At 42.9% G+C, this 20,341-nt stretch overlaps 1 protein-coding gene and 1 long non-coding RNA gene across 14 annotated transcripts in view; one reads left to right on the top strand and one right to left on the bottom strand.

The window, feature by feature from the left end:
• LOC144284588 (uncharacterized) overlaps positions 1-20,341 on the bottom strand; it is a 120,079-nt gene that overhangs the window by 48,609 nt on the left and 51,129 nt on the right. For 5 of the 13 annotated variants that reach the window (XR_013353043.1, XR_013353037.1, XR_013353053.1 and 2 more), the window contains one exon: positions 13,117-13,276. The exons of 6 other annotated variants lie outside the window; for them this stretch is intronic. The gene's annotated coding sequence lies outside the window, so the exon portion shown is untranslated. Of the gene's footprint in view, positions 1-13,116; positions 13,277-20,341 lie in introns of those variants that run through there. 2 more of the 13 variants (XR_013353038.1, XR_013353050.1) reach the window with 1 other exon arrangement.
• Positions 1-20,341, top strand: part of LOC144284591 (uncharacterized) — a 31,779-nt gene that overhangs the window by 1,725 nt on the left and 9,713 nt on the right. The window contains exon 2 of the long non-coding RNA XR_013353059.1: positions 2,765-2,804. This is a non-coding gene — a long non-coding RNA (uncharacterized LOC144284591). The remainder of the gene's footprint in view (positions 1-2,764; positions 2,805-20,341) is intronic.

The raw sequence follows: 20,341 nt of genomic DNA, 5'->3' as shown, positions 1-20,341 counted from the left end.
GAAAGTACAACGAAGGGACATCAGGAATATGAGGGTCATGCATGGCAATTTTAAATAGGGATAGACTTGGATTCATGAAGAGGGTAGTATTTGATTTAAAAAAAAAAAAATCTTGGTGAAAGTGAAGGAGTTCATGAAGCAGATGTCAGAGGAGAAAAGTCCAGGCAGAGGACCTGGACAGTGTCCGTCTTAAAACTAGAGCTCACCTGGGATGTTTGAAGAGCAGCAGGGGGCCAGAGGGGCCAGAGTAGCTGGAGTGCAGTGCAGTCAGAGATGATGGGTTTGAAGTCTCGAAGGGCCTCTTACATTGTCATAAAGAATTTGCCTCTCAAAAATAAAAAATAAAAAAAAATAAAAAAAAGAATTTGCCTCTCACTTGGTAGGAAATGGGTAGCCATGGCAGAGTCTTGAGAATAAGAGTGACATGACCTGAACTCACTTTTTAAAAAAAATATTTTTAAAATTTAAATTCAATTTGCCAACATATAGTATAACACCCAGTGCTCATCCCATCTAGTGCCCTCCTCAGTGCCCATCACCCAGTTACCCCATCTCCCCAACCTCCCCCTTCTGCAACTCTTTGTTTGTTTCCCAGAGTTAGGAGTTTCATAGTGGTTTGTCACCCTCTCTAATTTTTCCCCGCTCAGTTTCCCTCCTTTCACTTATAGTCCCTTTCACTATTTCTTATATTCCCCATATGAGTGAAACCACATGATGACTGTCTTTCTCCAATTCAAAACCAATGTACAGAAATCAGTGGCATTTTTATACACTAACAATGAGATTGAAGAAAGAGAAGTTAAGGAATCAGTCCCATTTACAATTGCACCCAAAACCATAAGATACCTAGGAATAAACCTAACCAAGGACATAAAGGATCTATACTTTAAAAACTGCAGAACACTTCTGAAAGAAATTGAGGAAGACATCTTAAGATTTGTATGGAATCAGAAAAGACCCCAAATAGCCAGAGGAATTAAAAATTTTCTAAAAGTTTCTAAAGTTAAAAAGTTTCTAAAAGTTTCTAAAGTTAAAAAAGAAAACTAAAGCCATGGGCATCATAATGCCTGACTTCGAGTTGTACTACAAAGCTATGATCATCAAGACAGTGTGGTACTAGCACAACAGACACATAGATCAATGGAACAGAATAGAGAACCCAGAAATGAACCCTCAACTCTATGGTCAACTAATATTTGACAAAGCAGGAAAGACCATCCACTGGGGGGGGGGGGGGGGGGAAAGCAATCTCTTCAATAAATGGTGTTGGGAAAATTGGGCAGCCACATGTAGAAGAATGAAACTGGACCGTTCTCTTATACCATACATAAAGATAAACTCAAAATGGTTGAAAGAGCTAAATGTGAGACAGGAATCCATCAAAATCCTAGAGGAGAACACAGGCAACACCCTTTCTGAACTTGGCCACAGCAACTTCTGAACTCACTTTTTAAAAGGATTATTCTGACTGCCATGCTGAGAATAGACAATAGAGAAGTAGGAATGGATACCAAGAGACTCATTATGATGAAGCTGCCACAGTATCCAAGTCAAACTGCACAATGGCTTGGCCTAAGATGGGAGTGATGGTTGGCGTTGTCAGGAGTGGGGAGTGAGGTGAGGAGATTGGTAAGATTCTGGATTTACTTTGAGGGTTGAACCATCAAGTTTTCTTGATGGATGGGATGTGGGATGTGAGAGGAGAGGAACCAAAGGTGACTCCCAGGAGTCATGGGGATGAGCCTCTGGAAGGATGCTGTTATGTCGTGAACTTTAAAGACAGTGACATTGGCAGATTTGGAGTCAATATTATCTGCTCATATTAAAGCATGTCAAACTTGAAATAGCTATGCGACATCCATAGTTTTGAAGGATCCCATTTAATATATGGGCCAGAGTTCAGGAGACACCTAAACTGAACATATTAAATCCAGGAGTCATCAGTTTATAGATGGTATTATCAGACAAGTTCCTGCAGGAAACAGTAACATGTTCAAAGCTTTTAACAGAAAAGAATTGAATAAAGGAGCTACTTACAGAGGTGTTGGCAGGATTAAAGGGGTTTATAAGGCATGGTCAACATCAAGGAAGTAGCAAAGATGGACAGCTGTTACCATTTTTAGGTCTGTTGAAGAAACAGAGAGGAGATGGTGTGCCTGAAACCCCGGGAGAGGTACAGCCATGGAAAACTCCATCTCCTATAGTTAGTTACCTTCTACCAGCTAGAGTCAGAAGCCAGTCAGCAAGGGGGCCTGGGAAATATCTGCAGTGGCCTGCCTCTTGGGGAAGAGGAGGGTAGAGAAAGAATAGGGGGTTGAGACTAGGCAGAGAACCAACAGCACAGGTCAGTACGAAGCCTGAAGATAAATAAAATCTTTAAGGGAGTGAGGGGGAATAGTGAAAAGAAAGGACAAAGGACTGAGCCTGGAGCTCTCCATCATCAAGAGGTTTGCAAGAAGAGGAAGAACTAGCAAAGGACATTATAAAGAAATGGCCTTGGGGTAGGATGAACAGCAGAAAGTGTATAATCCTGGAAGCCAGACAGGGTGTGATCAACTGGGTCAAATGAAGCTCATGAGTCACTTGAGATGCAATCTGAGAATGGACCCTTGGATTTAGCAAATGGAAGTTACTGGTGTCCTTAACAGGAGCCATTTCAATGGAGTGGTGGAAACAAACACCTAATGGCAATGGTTTTCAGGGAGGACAGGGTGAGAGGAATTTCAGACAACAAGATAAACAATTTTTTTTTTTTTTGATCTAGGAGTTTTGCTGCAAAGAGGAGCATAACCATGGGACAAAAGGTAGGAAAAAAAACATAGTCAAGAGAAATATTTTTTGAGATGTGTAACATGCAAATCCCCATCCATGATTATGGGAAAGATCCAGAGGAAGAAAACTGATCAGGAAAAAGGGGATGGGGGACAAATACTTAGATGATGTCTTATCTTAGCTCATGTTTCTTCTGTGGAAATAGGGTCAGAATCTTCCTGAAAATTCTTCTAGAACCAACTTTAAGGGGTTGTTTGGAGAGTGAATGGGGAGAGTGAATGAGGTACTGTGTGGCACCCTCACTAGTGTCCAGGACCATTAGTGTCAGCATTTCCAACCTCCCCACCTGGATCTCAGAGCACTCTCAGTCCCCCCTCCACGGCAGGAACAGCCAGTTACCTGGCACTTTCTAGGCATCAGGCACTGAACTTCATAAACGTTAACACACATCTTCCCAACAACCCAGAGCTCTATCTCTAATTTGCGGATTAAAAAAGCCTCAAGGAGGTTAAGGAGCTTATCAGCCAGAGCTCAGAGGAGGCAGAACCAAATGTATATCCTGGTTGTTATTACAAAGCCCGTATTCTAGTCTGTCTCCTGGGTCAGCCTCACATTAGATGCTTCTTGCCCTGTATCAATTTTTCCTCGGTCTCTCTGGGCTCTTCACTGACTATTCCATCTTCAAAATCTCAACCTCCTCATTCCCAGCTGCTTTCCTCTCAATTAAAAATCATTTCTGCTAACATTAATACTACAGAGCAAGGAGTACTAGTTTTCTTCTAAAATGGGACATTCTTGCGAAGACAGAGCTCCCTCCTCCTCCCACAATGAATCTCTAATGGACTTTCATGTGTGGCAACCAATGGAGAAAGAACAGAGGCTTCCAAAAGCTTCTGAAATCTAGCCTTGCAGGCTATGATCTGTGCCTCTGGGAGATTGCTGTGTCTCTTCATGCTGTTCATTTAGGCTACTACTTTCTCTTCACATTCTCACAACTTTGGCAGGTCTGCACCAAACTGCCCGTTTTCCTGGTTAAAAATTTATCAATTCCAAATACTTGTCCACTTCATTCCAAGTACTCCTCTCTTTCTAGTTCTTTTCTCTCCTATTCTCTCTTCCTCTCCTTGTCTCTCTTCTTTTTTTTTCTTTTTTAAGATTTTATTTATTTATTCATGAGAGACACAGACAGAGGGAGAAGCAGCCTCCCTGTAAGGAGCCTGATGTGACTCAATCCCAGTACCCTGGGATCACCCTGAGCCAAAGGCAGAAGCTCAACCACTGAGCCACCCAGGTGCCCCCCTCTTCCTGTCTCTGTTACATGTGCACTCACGCGCGCGCGCGCACACACACACACACACACACACAGCTCCTGCTTGAAGCTTGGAGAGGATCTGGGGAGAATGGAGTGACCTGTCACTGTTGCTAATAGGTCAGATCAATATCAAGAAATGTGCCACATCCTTCTTCATTTTCTCATCATGCAGCAATCTATAGCCTTGCCTTCCCTGTAAACCTTTCTCAAAGGTTCCACACTTTTCATTTCCGCTTGTTGTTTTCTGAGCTGGGTCTGCTCTCTCTGAGATATCCGGGACAGAAAAGGAGGAGCTGGTCCTAAATATTCCAAGTTCACATGGATTGTGCTGAGTGCTGTGCTGCCTGTGACATGCGTATGTTCACAGACATGCAGTGTGTATGAATGAGCATGTGTGTGTGTGCATATATGCATGCTCACATGGCTTGGAAGTCAGAGATCTATAACATCTACTTTCCTTTATCCTCAAGGAACTTAATTTACCAGAGGAGGAACACAGTGCAGAAGGATTTATTCTTCCCTAGAAATTAATGTCATATGTAAAAACTCCTTTGCTCTAATGACTTGCTGCAGCAGGCGGTTGGAACAAGAAAATAACATGATCCAGTTTTCAATGATGCTGCTCAACCCTGGTTTGTGATGCCAAGTCTGGATCCCAAAGCTACATGTTCTGATGAAATTCTCACAGGACATGTATCTGACCTTAGGCAGAGCAAGTAAATGTCAATACATTGTGGTTTGAGGGGCTAGACTATTCTGTTTACCCCAAACAGAAATGGCAGCTCCTTGTGCCCACCAAAGTACCTCAGATTCCTGTATTATAAGCCACCTAGGGCTGGATACTGAAGACAGTTGCTGAAAAGTAAACACAATGTATCCAAGTATATGGGGGGTTATAAATCCATTCATTGCTGATCATAAATTAGCATATCAGATTCGTATTAGGCACCTAGAATATTCCCAGAGAATGGAGTCAGTAAGGGTGTGGTATGCAGAATAATGCATCCCAAAGATGGTCACATCTTAATTCCTGGCACCAGTGCATATATTGCCATACATGGCAAAAAGCTCTTTGCAACTGTTATTGGGTTAAGGAATTTGAAATGGGGTAATTGTTCTGGATTATTCAGATGGGCCCAGTGAAATCACACAAGTATTAAGCTTAGAGAGAGGAAGTAGAGAACAAGATGTGATCACTGAAGTAAGTTAAGAATGATGTGACAAGGTGAGGACTCAATCTGCCACTGCTGGCTTTGAAGATGGCTGGAGGGAGCCAAGGCATGTGGGTGGTCCTTAGAAGATAGATAAGGAAAAGAAGCATTCTTCCCCAAAGCCTCCAGAAGGGCACTCAGCCCGGCTAGCATCTCGAGTTAAGCCCAGGAGACTTGTATTGGTTGGATTCCTACCTAAAAAGCTGTAAGATAACACATTTGAGTCGCTTCAAGCGGAGACATTTGTGGTGTTCCATTTCTACAGCAATAGGGAACTGACAGAAAAGGACAGTTTTCAAAGAGAGAGTTCAGACTATCAGAAGCCTGGGAAAGAAGCTGGTGGGGGTCGGGAGCAGGCTAGGTTGATGAAGGGAGCCCTGGGAAGACAGGAGGTAGGGCTGGGGAGCTCATGGAGAAGAAATAAAGCATGAGACAAATATGAGCCAACACAAGGACAGCTCTTGCTTATGCTCTGCGGTGCCATTTATGCAAGAGGTGCCTCTGTGAGGACTGTGCCAGAGGAGGCGGGACTCAGGGAGAAACAGGTGAAAAGGCCCTGCTCACAGCTCCAGGCTCTGCACAGAGAGAGGGAGTGGGCTGGCATGTTGTGCCCTGGTGGCCCCAACTTCTCTTCTAGATCATCAAAGGCATTTCATGTTCCTGTGCTAGCGCCTGCCTGTTCATTCTGGTCTCACCAGCAGAGGTACCCCAGAAAGGACCTTCAAACTCATCAAGACTCTCGGCTATTCAGGTGATGAGATTCTGTGACACGTGATGTTTTGTCAAGAACAGCTTCCCAGACAGAAATGAAAGGTAGGGGAAATAACTGTTTTCAGAGATCAACCCATATTTTGCAAATGAGTGAGAAAAAACATGTTAAGTTTCAGAAACCTACCGCATCTTTTTGGGGTTGCTGAGGTCAAAACGTGCTGGCACACAATTTTCAATGACAAAGGACTCCCAGCTTGTAGCTTCTACAGAGAAATGCTACTTCCACCTGCTCCTGGATCTTAAGCACCATCTACAGAGACAACACTTGGTGCAAGGCAGTAGATAATGATGGACAGAACTAACAATGTTGATCTTTCTGGAAATTATCTTCCCATACACCCAAACCAGATGAACTGGTATAAAAATTATCTGAAAAGAGGGGGACTTAGTGTATTTTATACAATGACAAGGTTTACAATCCAAGCAAGAGACATCTTTCTCTTATCATCCTCCTTAAGAATGCCAGAAGTGTGTACCATCTGAATCAGTAATTGCATGACATGAATTTCTCCAAGTGATCGGTTTCACAGGCTATTGCCAAGGGGCATCCCTCACCCCATCTCTGCACTACTGAGAATATTTGAATGACGGACACTCTTATCACAGTGTTCTATTACAACATGTAATGAACAGAAAACACTACACAAAATGCCAAGAGAATAGACTACAAGAAGAGTGTAGTAATTCCTGGTTACATTTGGCTATGGAACCCATTTACCTCAGCCATTTCCATGGAGAGTATAGTCCTTTCCAGGTGGCCATTTGAAGTTCAGAGGTGTACTTGATTCAATTTTTGGGTTCCCATCTCTGAAGACCCACATGGACTTTGAGCTGTCTCATCTCCACTCTGCCACTGGGACAACAGCCTCCTCTTTCCCTGAGCCTGCTGAATTTCTAACATGCCCTAAATGCTACTGCTGGGCAGAAAAGCCTCTCAAGCACGCCTTGGGGAGATCCTATGGCTGCTATCCTCAAGAATCTGTGAGCCACGAAGGGATCTCCCAATGCCTAGCCAATACTTGTCCACAGCACTAAACCCATTTCTACCCCCAACAAGATGAAAAAGTTCATTTCCTAGTACTCTGCCACCATATTGCTTCTCCTGTTTCCACTCTATCCCTGTCATCTGTTCTTTGCTTTCCAGAAGGATGCTTTTCATTGAAATCCTCTCTCTAGTGTTTTCTGGGCTGTAACCACTATACTTTGGGTCAACATGTTATTCAGTTCAGCTGCTCTCATTGTCAGTCTGTCCATCCTAGAAGTGCTGGCATGGAGACAGTAATCTGCATTTCCTTTTCTCATGTGCCAAAAATTTGAGAAATTCAGTAGGTTTTGACAAAGGGCTTAAATTTCAGAGATCAGAATCTTTTACACTGACCCAGTTAGTATGATATAGTGAGGTGGAAAAAAGGGAGCAGGAAAAGGAGGAAGAGAAAGAAAGGAGTTGGAGGAAGAAGAAGAAGAAGAAGAAGAAGAAGAAGAAGAAGAAGAAGGAGAAGGAGAAGGAGAAGGAGAAGGAGGAGAAGGAAGGAGAAGGAGAAGGAGAAGGAGAAGGAGAAGGAGAAGGAGAAGGAGGAGAAGAAGGGAGGAATAAATAGAAAAGGAAGAGAAGGAAGAAGAGGAGGGGAGGAAGGTTTTTTGGCTTTTTTTATTTATTTTTATTTTTTATTATTATTATTCTTTTTACTGTTAACTTCCAAACTTGAAAAGGAAAACCTTATAACAAGATTATAACTAGCAACCAAACATAACTGGAATTGGCCCTTTGGTCCCTCTACAGGCTGATTAAGAACACACGATGAATATGCCAGGAATCTGTTAACCAACAAGGCCAGGTTTCTGACTTGGGAATGATCAGCTCCAAGAGACACATAGGTCACCTTGCCATTTGCCACAGCCACTGGCATCGAAGGCAGTCACTGCACAGGTGCTGAGGGTGCAAAGACATCTGCAAGAATCCTTCCTGGCTAGGTTCTCCCTGTGCGGTGCTATCATGTGTCTCCTGTTCCCTTTTCACTCACCCCACCTCTCTCTGTGCCCTTCCTCTGTTCTCACTGGAGCCAGAGGCTGCAAAAAACCCCAAATATCATAATCAAACAGGCCTTTCAAGTCTTTAGGGAACTGATGGGTAAATGAACCATTCCAAAAGTTCTACAGAAAATAGACATTGATCCAAACTTGGAGGTGAAGTGTGTGAAATTGTTTATAAATTGTCTGGATAATTGTAGGCACTGAAGTGGGACGTTAGAGCTTCCATCCTCTTTTGTTTTTGCACAGCTTTAATTAACTCTTAGACAGGAAAGAGAATACTGTTTAAAGCAGAGCAGAGCTGGATTCAAATTTTGCCTTGTAATACTTAAGAATCTGATGTTAGACCAGTCATATTTTCACCAGGTCACGTTTTTGTTTTGTTTTGTTTGGTTTGGTTTTTGTGAGCGTTTTTTCCCCATTTTATTTATTTATTTATTTATTTATTTATTTATTTATTTATTTATTTTAAAGATTGTATTTACTTATTCATGAAAGACATACAGAGAGGGGGCAGAGACATAGGCAGAGGGAGGAGAAGCAAGCTCCATGCAAGGAGCACAACCCCTGGATCACACCCTGAGCCAAAGGCAGATGCTCAACCACTAAGCCACCCGGGCATCCCTAAATTTTTTAATTTAAATTCAATTAATTAACATATAATGTAGTATTGGTTTCAGAAGTAGAGTCAGTGATTCATTGGTCTTATATAACACCCAGTGTTCATTATATCACGTGCCCTCCTTAATGTCCATCACCCAGTTACCCGATCCCCCTACCCCCCCCTTCAGCGACCCTCAGTCTTTTTCCTATGGTTTGTCTCCCTTTCTGACTTCATCTTGTTTTATATTTTCCTCTCTTCACCTATGATCCTCTGTTTTGTTTCTTAAATTCCACATATGAGTAAAATCATGTAATTGTCTTTCTCTGATTGACATATTTCACTTAGCATAATATCCTCTAGTTCCATCCATGTTGTTGCAAATGGCAAGATTTCATTCTTTTTGATGGGTGAGTAGTATTCCATTGTCTATATATACACCACATCTTCTTTATCCATTCATCTGTTGTTGGACATCTGAGTTCTTTCTATAGTTTGCCTATTGAGGTCACAATTTTCTTATTTATGAAATGGAGATAATATTTCTTTGAGCTATTGTAGTAAGACTTAAATGAGGTAGGTTGAGCAAAGCACATAGAATTCGATCTGGCACATACTAGGTGCTCATCCAACTTTGACTTCCTGATGTTTCTTGAATCCTGTTAGAACTAGGACCCTGCATCTCTCAGTCTTCATTCTGTATGAATTGTTATTTTCTCCTGAAGTCTGCTCTTCCTCCCTAACTCCTGATCCATGCGGAGATTCTTGGGCTGGAGAGCATAGAGTCCAAGAGACTGGCATGAGATCTTCTCCCTATCTTTTTCCACTTTGCTTTCTGTTCCTGGAGACGTGCCTGAAAGGATGACACTAGTAGATTCCTGTGCACTTTGTTTCCATTTGGGGATCAATTGGGAGCCTGAGTAGGAAGTTGAGTGAGAGGATAATGATCTTATTAAAAAGATCTTGTAAGGACTTTAGGGATCCTTCCCTGGGAGGTCCATTTGCTCTGGAAGTATCCCTTATCAGAAGATTAAATGCTCCATTCAAGGTGGTCTGCTCTATAGGACTTGCCCTCTTGATTTGGGTAACTGTTTTCTTCCCTGTCCCTTTGAATCTCACCCCCATTTCCTGTACAGTCCCTCATGGTCCCCCTGTACCCTGCCAATACTTCTGTAAGGAGACCATTTGTAAAACAAAACAAAGCAAATAAAAAACAAAGACTCCTCAAATGATCCTAATTGAGCATCATCTGCTTCCCCATAGCAATTCTCATTAACTCGGGGCCAATGTCTCTCCTGCTGCTCAATCAAGAATCTAGAAGTCGGAGACCCCTGGGTGGCTCAGCAGTTGAGCATCTACCTTCAGCTCAGGTTGTGATCCCGGAGACCTGGGATCGAGTACTGCATCAGGCTCCCTGCATGAAGTCTTCTTCTCCCTCTGCCTGTGTCTCCGCCTTTCTCTCTCTCTCTCTCACTCTCATGAATAAATAAATAAAATCTTTAAAAAATATATAGAAGTCATTTGAACCCACTCTCTCAAACTCCTGATTCCCACCAGTCATCCAGTCCTGTCAGATATGCCACACACATATTTCTGGAAGTGGACATTTCCATTCAATTCCAATGATTGTCTTATTGGCTGAGATCTTGATTATTGCTAGACTGTGTTTCCCAGCTTCTGGCCAAATGATTTCCCTGCCTCTGTTTCTACCTTTCTTCGATCCATCCTTTCTGTTCTCATCAGGATGGTACACAGACCAGTTTTCCCAGGTCCCTAGTTTTCAAAAGACAATGTCCAAGTATGCAGCATGGCACAAGTGCTACCACAGTGTAGCACTAGACCAACTCCCCCACTTCCTCTTCAATGCTTCCTCTCCACCTGCTCCCAGCTGCCACCCCTCAGGCCATCTATAAACTCTGCAGTCCAGCCATCTGTGGCCACATCCAGGCAGATTCTGTGGTATAGACTTGCCATGAGAGAAATGGGAATAGCGGGAGGAAGCAATAATTTAAACGGATGGAGTTTCTCATTCCTGTTGTGCTAGATGAACATTTGTCCTGAGATGCACTGAGAGACAGGAGCTGTAAACCCACCCCGCCCCCTCCGTCTGCTCTTCACTCCTTTGCCTCTCCTAGTGTGAGTGCCACCACTCAGCCTAAAGTTTGAAGATAAATACGTTTTGTTGAACATGACTTTGAAAGTCAAGCCAACTCCTTCATCTGCTGCTTAAATGAAGAAACACAATCTTGTTTCAATATTGGGAAACAATCTCTGTTGGATTTAGTAAGGAATGATACATCAGTCTCCTAAGGAGTTTCCAAGAGTATTTTGATGATTGCAAGTTTCCCTTTGCAGGCAGACTGGCTACTGGTGGCTTTGGAATGTCCTACCCTCCTCCATACCAAGGGCCTCTGTCATGCCGCTCATCTGCTGGGAGCATCCTTGCCACCCTCTTCTTTCTAGAGAAAACCTACATTTTCTCCAAGAGTCAGCATAAACAGGAGGTGCTCCTTCTTTTCATCTCTAAAAGCCCTTAGTAGATGCTTCTATTTTGATACTCATTGTGCTCTAACTGGTTACTGGCCTATCTCCCCACTGAACTATATTAGCCCTATGAGGATAGAGGTGAGTTCACTTCTATAGCTCTTGTTGCACTTTGTTTTTCCTTGTTACCTGTCACTTGGTCTGCTAGGGTTCCAACTACAGATCACACCACCTCCCTTGATTAATGTTTATAGCAAGGCTGCAGAGCTGTAGTCATTTATTGAACAGGGCTGGTGCCCTGCTCCATGGCCTGAGAGAGGCCTGGATGCACCAGGGAACCACCAGATGCTGCTCCATTCTGTCACAGGAGAGAGTTTTGTCATAATGTAAAGCCATGTTAACCTCTCAGAGAAGCTGGGATGGTCAATCACTCACTCTCTTGTGGGTTTTTTTCTTTGCAAGAAGCTCAGTCAGTAGCATTGAGTAGTTCCACTCAGCCACTGAGTTGGAGCTTAATTAGAACTTTGCATCATCGCTGTATAAATCAGAGTCCAGGCATGCTCAAAGGGTTTAATGAAGGGACTTTACAGAGTTGTATCCAGGGTTACTAATAAGGGACCACGAAATACCCAGAGACTGGCAAAAGCATAAACATGATCACACCTAGGCTGAAGGGGCAAGGGGAGGAAGCTGCTCCTGGACCTCAGAAAGTAGGGGTCTGCCCCATGCAAGGTGTAGCTATCAACAGGGAAGGAGCAGGAGGTCTAGATGCCCTGAATTTTCTTACCCTTTTCTAATTCTGAAAGTACCTCTTGATGGATGAACCCAGTTGGAAACCCAAAGGTAATGGATCCCTGGATGAGCAGTCCATGAGCATTGGCTCCATGGGGCCCAGACCTGGGAGACAAGGCTGGAGAACAGATTTGGAGGGGCAAATAAAGAATAGTGAATAGTCATTTCGAATATTGTGAATTGTCCATCATACTCTGCAGAGTGGTCTGAAATCCTTAGGGTCTGTTATGAACTGTGTTCCTCCAAAATTCATGTTGAAACCCTAACCCTCAAGGTGATGGTATTTGGAGACGGGATCTTTGGTGAGGAAATGAGGATTAAATGAGATCATAAGAGTGGGGCCCTAAACCGATGGGATCAGTGTCTTTATGAGAAGAGACATGAGCATTCTTTCTCTCTCTTACCCTCCACTCTCTCACTTATACTCCCTTCTTCTCTCCCTCCTTCTCCCTCCCTCCCTCCTCACATGTAACACACACAGAAGAAAAACAGCTATCTATAAGCCAAGAAAGAAGTCTTACCAGAAACTGACCTCACTGGCACCTTGAGATCAGACTCCCAGCCTCAGAACTTTGAGAAAATTATTTTCTGTTGTTGAAACCACCTAGCCTATGATATTTTGTTATGGCAGACCAAGTAGACTAATACAGAGTCCTTGGAAGGGTATGCCAAATTATGGCAGAAGAACCATTCCTTTTTCCACCTACACCAATAAGTATGACTTGGCAAAAATTACTCCATGGGGCTTCCTAGGAAACCAAGATTTCCAACATATTACTTATGATGTTAAAGCCACAAATTACCAGAGATGGGTAAGAAATTTAAATTTCTTTATTTTCTACAACTAATATTAGCTGCTACTTTGAGTTCCAATTTTGCCAGGTAATGAAAACTTACTTTCAGTTAGTTCAAAGGCCTTTTAATATAGTAGCTTCTATAATGCCAAGTTTTTTTTTTTTAATTTTTTTTTTAATTTTTATTTATTTATGATAGTCACAGAGAGAGAGAGGCAGAGACACAGGCAGAGGGAGAAGCAGGCTCCATGCACCGGGAGCCCGACGTGGGATTCGATCCCGGGTCTCCAGGATCGCGCCCTGGGCCAAAGGCAGGCGCCAAACCGCTGCGCCACCCAGGGATCCCTATAATGCCAAGGTTTGAGGGCGGGCATGTGGTGTTTGATGTCCTCTTGTGTCCACGTAGTTCCCTCTTGCAGCTTCTCATCCTAGCTGCAAGGCTTCCTGTGGGCTGTGACGCCATGTGCCATGTGCACAGGGGAGGCATTCTTCTATTTCTACTCTTTCTGTACTGTGAGAAATTACAAATCTGTTTCAGACACACCTCCCCAGATACACCACATAGCCATTGGTTTCTTCCCCTTGTTTTTTCCATTTTAGTAGGCTCTCCTTTGGAAGGGTGGGGACTGCAGAGGGATGTCACTGATCCCTTCTGATCTTAGAGTCTCCAGACTTTTCCAGGATCTCAGTCACCTCCTCCCGAAGGCTTAGACATCTCCAATATTAAATTATCTTGGCTTCCTTTCTGATTCCTTCCTCTCCTTCAACCAAGAGAATCATGTAGAGTCTCAGGAATGCAGAAAGCTTGTTTTTCCTATATTTGTCTAAAGTCAAGAATTAGCTTCCTATCTTCATTTTGCTGTATCATCATTCTCCTGGGATAATAAAAGGGGAAATTTTAAAAATAGGAAATTTTGGGGGAAAAAAGAAATTTGGGGTGGCAGGAAGAGGAAGCATTGCTTATAAATACTACCTTCCCATACAGAGGCAATGCATGAGAATTGTCACTACCTAGGAAAGCCTAGGAATGGCAAGTGTCATGCCTCTGGTGTTGCTAGGACACAGAGCAGAGCCATCATGCTGCTCCACAGTGCTGCCTTTAAGTCCTGCCACCCTTTCTCTACTAACCCTGCTGCCAGCTTAACCCTCTGTCCTGCAGTGCAGCCTTGTCTTCCTATAGGCAATGAGTGTGGGGAACAAGAGCAACCTCATTCATTTTTCCCGCATGGGAAACAAAATCCCAGAGTAGTTGGGTTTCAGGAAAATGAATTATTTTCCCCAGACTTAAGAAAAGCAAGGAATGGGGATGGCTCAGTTGTTAAGTGTCTGCCTTTGGCTCAGGTGGTGATCCCGGGGTCCTGGGATTGAGTCCCACATCGGGCTTCCCGCAGGGAACCTGCTTCACCCTCTGCCTATGTCTCGCCTCTTTCTCTGTGTCTTTCATGAATAAATAAATAAAATTTATGAAAGAAAGAAAGAAAGAAAGAAAGAAAGAAAGAAAGAAAGAAGAGAAAGAAAGAGAGAAAGAAGAAGAAAAGAAAGAAAGAAAGAAAGAAAGAAAGAAAGAAAGAAAGAGAGAGAGAGAAAGAGAGAGAGAAAGAAAGAAAGAAAGAAAGAAAGAAAGAAAGAAAGAAAGAAAGAGAAGGAATAAAGGAATGGAGGCTGAGTCATGGATAGATAACCAGAATCAAGCTAATACTCAGAGTTGGAGAGTGGGGTAGCCCATAGAGCATGTTGGAAAGTGAGACTAGAGCACTGAGGGAAGGTCCAGAAGGGCACTGAATCAGGGTAAGCAAGATTTGGCAGACAGAATGGAGATAAGAAGCCTAGAATTCAGGGCCAGGTGACCAGAATTAAAGTCACACCAAGAGGAATGTGGCCAAGAGGAGTGCAGGACTCTAAGTAATCTAGTTTGGTGGCCTGATGGGCAGCAGTGGTCTAAAGATCCAGCATAAAGGCCAAGTAGAGAAAGCACCCACCCTGTGATTAATGCAAGCTTTCCCGAAGCTTTTGGTAAGCACTCCCTGCTCTACCCAAGCATCTGTGGTTGGAGGAAAGTATTTTGTCAAAGACACAGTAATATTTTTACATATTTATGATATCAAGTGTGGAAATGAACAAGCATTGAGCTTAGGAGGATATATGTCCTACGGATCTCTCCAGCCTGGGAGGCATTTTATCTCTTGTTTTTATGAGCCATCTGGAAGGGCAAGATCACACAAAAATCCCCCAAGTTGCTATTGACGTTCAGCATTTCAGCAATTCCTCGATGTAAACTATTAAGCAGACAGATATAGATAAACTTTCCAAAGGTCTCTGTCCACTTTGCTAGGTGAGGGGTCTTGAGATGAAGACTAGCTGGCTGTTTTCCAAGTCATCTCATGAGGTGGCATTACCTTGATGAATTCACTGTGCCCATGGGATCCTAACTTTGTCATTGCCCTGAAATCAGGTGGAAGAAGGGACACTGACTCACACTAATCGAATTAAAATCAAAACACATCAGGAGATTGAAGGTTTATTAATACACAATGGAAGTTATTTTGATCCAATGAAAGGAATTATCATTTCTCCTCCTGAGGACAGTCCCTTCTTAGAGAGGTCAAAATAATAACTTTCAAGTTGCGTGGTAAGCATAGAATCAGAGCAAGGGGATATGGAGAGTTTGAGAGATTTTATCCAGGCCATGGCGTGGTATGATGAATCATTCCTGCCCTTTGCTACAGAACACCTCTCTAGTAATTAAATTAAGGTTGTCTTGCAGATTCAGTGTCTTCTCAGCTTGGACAATGCTGGAAAAACACTGCCAAGTTTTGTCCTGTTGAGCTACACTTTCTGTGATCCAGGCTGTTCCCTTATGTTCATGCATTACAATACAATTGATTAGGCCTTTGCTTACTAAATACTAACCGCATCTCTGAGATCCAGGTCACCTTGTGTGGAACTGGGGGACAATGCCAACCCCATGGTCACATATTTACAGACAAGCTCTTATTTACTCATCCAGATTTTTAAACACTGTGTGGCTTTTACTAGTTGAATCCTTAAAAGTTAATTGTATTTCTTTTATCTCCAAGCTCCTAGGGGACCTCTCACACTCCCTCCTCATACCTACAACATAATATTCTGTTAGAGGATTGATAAACTTTAGTGTAAACAAAGAGGTACATTTAGGAAAGAATGTCTATGTGTTACCTATTATGAGCTAGGGTATACCTAAAAGTTTGAAAAGGGTTTCTTTTAAGGAGAACTCTTTAATAAGTTTTATAAGATAAAATTACAGAATCAACTTCCCAAATGGGAGATAGAGATGAAAAATGTAATGGGCACATAGGGGCGCCTGGATGGTTCAGTCACTTAAGCATCTGACTCTTGATTTCAGCTCAGGTCATGATCTCAAGACCATGAAATTGAGCTTCATGTTGGCTCTGAGCTCAGCAGGGAGACTGCTTGAGATTCCCTGCCTCTCCCTTTCCCTCTGCTTGACACGCACCCCCCCCCCCAGGCATTCACTTTCCCTCTCTTTCTCTCTCTCTAAAATAAATAAATCTTTTAAAAAATGTAATGGGCATACAAGTTCTTGATAAATTCTTGACAGACCTTTATTGGTCATTAAAGGAAACAATGATATCTGGAGGTCATCAGTGAAGACAACCAGGCACTGCCATTAAAGGGATGACACTGGTCCAGGTGGACTATGACCCAGAAAGGCAAAATCTGCCTTTCCTCCTCACCTCCCAGGCATTAGCAGGTCAGGTTTCCTGAAAAACAGACTGAGACTTATATTTGTATGCAGAATTTTTACTACAGAAGTACTTTCAAAATTAATACCTAAAAGAAGTGAGAAAAGCAGGACCATGTAGCAGGAAAAGCTGGGTCATCATTTGCCAGCAACAGAGAAAGATCTGCCTGCATCTCATGAGAGACTCTGGAACTGGGATGGCCCTTTGCAGTTGTCTTGCTTTGAGGTAAGGGAGTCCAGCCTTCATTTAACCTCCCACCGCATGGGAAAGGAGTATGACCTTGGGTCAAGTGGCTGTCTTTGACTGAAGACAAATCCTAGAGAGGGACCTAAGGGAGAGCTTTCATTCACTAACACTCCCAGCAGCTGGGGAATAAGTGTCCAGTCCCAGAAGGTGCACAAGAACATCCAAACAACAGGTGCTCACAGACTCTGACCATTTCCATGTACCTGGTCATGCAGGCTGGGAACAAATTCATTGTTGGCAGTGAGATATTCCATGTCCAGTGTGTTGTTAGCTAAGAGATGACAGCACAATGTAAAACACCTTCTCGGAGTACAGTGACCATTTCACCATAAAGGCACTATATTTCCTGTGTCAAAGCACCTCTCTGTGACAAACCAAGAAAGAGCTAACATGTAGCCCTGCCCAAAAGCCTCTTGCCCTGCTTCATATTCCTAGAGGCAGGATGGTGCAGCATGAGTGATCTGGAAGTGATTCAGGGCGTGTGGCAGGGCAGAAAACATGCTTTTCAACTGTGACCCTGATTGTTGTAGAAAGATGTGAAAGAGAAGCTGGTCATCTGCTCATGGTCATGGCATGAGGCCACCTCACAGAAACTGATGAGGTGGATCCTGGTATCCATTTCCTATCCCTTCCCCTGCTCTGGTGGTGTGCTCTCACCGAGGCTCCCCTTCACCCCTGCCCCTCTCTTACATCACACCACTATCAGGAAATTACATGAAATGCATTAGCATTAAGGTGCAGATGACTCACAATCATTGTTCTCCCCCCACCCAGGAAATATTTAGCTTAAGTCTCTGGCAATCAGCTACAATGCGGATGCGGCATTGGCCAGATTCCTAGCAGGACAAGGGGGAGGAGCACAGAATTTCTGGAAAATGTGGAAAGAACGGATAGTTGACTGCCCATTATCCTTTTTGTTTTTGCTAACAGAAACCCAATTTTATTTTGAATGGCTGTGTACTAAGCTATTTTCCCCAGCTCCCATGTAGTTAGATGTGGCCAAATCGATGTAAGTAATGGTCACAGGGAAGAACACGGAGGAATTTTCAGTCATGCTGACTCAGCTGGCAGACTTTACTTTTGTTTAGCCCTTCTCTTCCCTTCTCCTTCATCCTGCTGGGAACATTGAAAGTGATGTCTGAGGAGTCAGCAAACACTTTAAACAATGAGGTAACCTTGAGAATGATGGAGCAGAAAGGCACCGGCAACCTAGTCATGTGAAATCTCCAGAGCTGCTATTCCAATGCCGGACCATCTACTACCTTCATGTGAGAGAGAAATGAACATCTACCTCATTTAGCTCGTCTATGTGGGTTTTCTTTACATGCAGCTGAAACATATATCCTAAGTGATAAAGAATTTGGTCGCTAGATATAAGATGCTTGAGACAACAGAACCCAAAATACCAACCTGGCTGAATGGAGGAGGTAGGAGGCAGATATTGAGTCTGATATTGTAGTCTGAAAACCATCCTGCCCTTGTTACTGCAGTGGTGAACCATTTTGTCAGTCTGTTGCCTACTATACCTTGGAATCAGACAACATGCTGGTCAAGGTTGAAGTGTTGGGAAAATGGTAGGAAGATTAAAAATGTTGATATGTTCTAGCCTCTTCCTGCTGCTTTCTATAGAGTACTACAAGAGAGAAAGAAGCTCAGAGTAGAGCTAGCCACACTATAAACACAGATGGAGAGAGGTACCAGTTTACTGATGGAGATATTCCCAGACTGCAAGCTGGGTAGAATAGGAGTCTCATAATTTAGGTCTTGCAGGGTTGAAAAAGCCAAATGAAATGCATTTGTACCTCAAACTGAAGCAGTTATAAGTAGTGTCTGTGAAATTGCTGTATTTACAGCACATAAGACTGATATCCTTTCATAGGAAGATAGAAACCTGCTGAAAACATAGGATTAAAGTTATTACATTCCTGTCCAAGCTCATTATTTCAGATGAATCCAGGAAGTGACCATTATTTTGAGAAAGCAAGGCATAGCCAAGCACTGAGGCCAGTAAATAAAAGATGATACCCTTTCTGCTTTAAAGCTCTTTTTAGCCTACAATTCTTTTGTGGAAAACAGAGTAGAAGCAAGACTAGTGAAAGCCTGGTCAACTTTAGAGAAAATAGATAATAATCATAATAAACCTAAACAGGCCATCAGCAGCCTGAGATTTTTCTATCTTCAAAGCAAACTCTCACTCCCCAAACTGTACCAGCAGCAAGTAGGCTAGGAGAGATGTGCAGCCCTCCAAGGGTGGACTCTCCAGTACATACTTCAAAGGTGGTCAGAGGGGATGATGAGCAATAATAAGACTTCTAGAATGCAGGGCCAGAGGCAACAGAAGAAAAGAGACAGAGAAGAGAGTTCTTTCCAGAGAGCAGAACTGAGGCTGCCTGATAAACAAATACATCACAATTCCACTGAAATCTTCCACTGGAGGAGCTAAGAGTCCTTGCTGTTTTTACCCAAAAAGATTTGAAATTGCTATGGATTGTTTCTCAATCTCCACTCTTCCAAATAGAAGGGTTTTGCTTATTTGTTTGTTTTTATGGCAATACCCCAGTTCTTCTTCATCCTGGTATGTTGGTAGAGCAAATAACTTGCTTTTGGGGTTATATGCAACTGGATCACAAGAAGAAACACTCAGATTTGAGGTGAAGAATTTCACATTGTCCAGATACTATGAACTTTGAGCTAGATAGAACAATCTGATAAGAATTTGAAATTGACTCATTCAAGGAGGCGGTGAACATATTTTATGCATAGTCCTCTTGGATATTGGATAGTGACAGGTAGACTATGCCAGAAACAGTTGCCTAACCAGTATTCATTCTCCCCTTCTTTCTTTATAACAGAATTTGGATGCTTTTCTTTGAGACAATGTCCCCATTGAGAGAGAGAGAGAGAGAGAGAGAGAGAGATTACTTTTAACAAATTCCCTTAAAGCTAAGGGTGGCTAATGAAATGTAAGTAGTGGTCATGAGGATCTTCCAAGGAAGCTAATTAAAAGGGGGAATGATTCTTCTGAGAGGCACACTCTTTTGCATTCCCTCTTTTTCCTTCTTTCTGCCAAAAAGATGGAGCTCATGGCTGGAGCTTTGCCAATCAGCTTGGCCAACAAATCAGCCCTGAATATGAAGTAATGTTCTAAGATGGTAGAACAGAACAGAAGGAAGTTGTCCCCCTACTAACCACACCTACATATTAGTCTTCCTTATCTGGTATCAGTTTCTCTTTTCTTTTAAAAGAGAGAGGAAAGGGGCACCTGGGTGGCTCAGTGGTTGAACGTCTGCCTTTGGCTCAGGTCGTGGTCCCGGGGTCCTGGGATCGAATCCTACATCAGGCTCCCTGCATGGAGCCAGCTTCTCTCTCTGCCTGTGTTTCTGCCTCTCTCATTCTCTCTCTTTCTCTCTCTCTCTCTCTATCTCTCTCTGTGTCTCATGAATAAATGAATAAAATCTTTCTAAAAAAATAAATAAAAGAGAGAGGAAATAAAATTTATTTTATTTAAGCCAAGCCACCTGGTATTTTCTATCATCTTCAGATTAATCAGTCCTATATGAAAGCAGAGATGAGCATAGACTTCACAC

The sequence above is a fragment of the Canis aureus genome, chromosome 15, assembly GCF_053574225.1.
Source record: "Canis aureus isolate CA01 chromosome 15, VMU_Caureus_v.1.0, whole genome shotgun sequence".
Taxonomy (NCBI): domain Eukaryota; kingdom Metazoa; phylum Chordata; class Mammalia; order Carnivora; family Canidae; genus Canis; species Canis aureus.
Note: the sequence above shows the minus strand (reverse complement) of the source record. Positions and strands in the feature narration are given on the sequence as shown.